The following is a 966-nucleotide window of genomic DNA, read 5'->3' as shown; positions in this document are numbered from 1 at the left end:
AGAACATAGTGATAATAATAATGATTTTTTTTTTTTTTTTTTTGGTGACTAGTAATAATGATGTATGATAGTATAAAAGAAATAGTGGATGTAGAAGCTAATAAGTTATGATGAAGATGATAATGAAAAAGTTAGTGGTATTGAATTTTTTTATGCATATAACTTTGTGGTTTAGAAGTTATAATGACGAGGATAAGAGCAGTGATAATATTGGTAGTGGCAGTTGGTCTTGTTACTGCATATATTTTTGTGGGAATTAAAAATTTTCATAAGTTATTAATAAAATTGTCACTAAATTAATTTTTATTAATATTTAATAGATTTTTAAATTTAAATTTAAAATTTTAAATCTCAAACCTTAGATTTTAGTGAGTTATAAATTTAACGTTTAAAATTTATAGTTTAAATTTTTATAATAAACTCCTCACTGTTATTTTATATTTTAACCGTATGTCTCTAATTTTTTGGGAGGAAAAAAATGTAAATATTAAAACTTATATATTTAGGTGATAATAATTTAATTATTGAGCATCTGGTAAATACTTAAACTAGCATTTAGCGGTTATTGGCGACTTATCGTAACACCCGCTAATATATTTGCTGTCTCTATTGTGTTGTGATATAATCATATAATTTATTGTAACTTTTTTTTTTTGGACAGAGTTTGGGTCGAAACAACCGACCCGAATATAATTTATTGTAAGTTAGGTTAGATCAATTTATTTAATTTTTATTGGATTATTATATGTATAACGCGATATTTAAACCTCCAACATTTATTTAAGCGGACGAGTGAGCTGACGATTACTCGACCAACTCAAATTGGTTATAAAATTTTACCTTTTAAGTTTTACAAAAATAACAGTAACGGTTTAAGTTGATAAAATAAATAAATAAATAAATAACATATTTCAAATTCATAATATTTTGTTATTTAGGTAAAAACAATATACAAATAAAATAAAT

At 23.2% G+C, this 966-nt stretch overlaps 1 protein-coding gene across 1 annotated transcript in view; it reads left to right on the top strand.

Annotated features, from left to right (window-relative positions):
* Positions 1-966, top strand: part of LOC107617320 (GDSL esterase/lipase At1g28580) — a gene marked incomplete at its 3' end in the record, with an annotated part of 4570 nt that overhangs the window by 1278 nt on the left and 2326 nt on the right.

Source organism: Arachis ipaensis, chromosome B01, assembly GCF_000816755.2.
Source record: "Arachis ipaensis cultivar K30076 chromosome B01, Araip1.1, whole genome shotgun sequence".
NCBI lineage: Eukaryota > Viridiplantae > Streptophyta > Magnoliopsida > Fabales > Fabaceae > Arachis > Arachis ipaensis.
The sequence above is the reverse complement of the archived record's forward strand: the minus strand, read 5'-3'. Positions and strand labels throughout refer to the sequence as shown.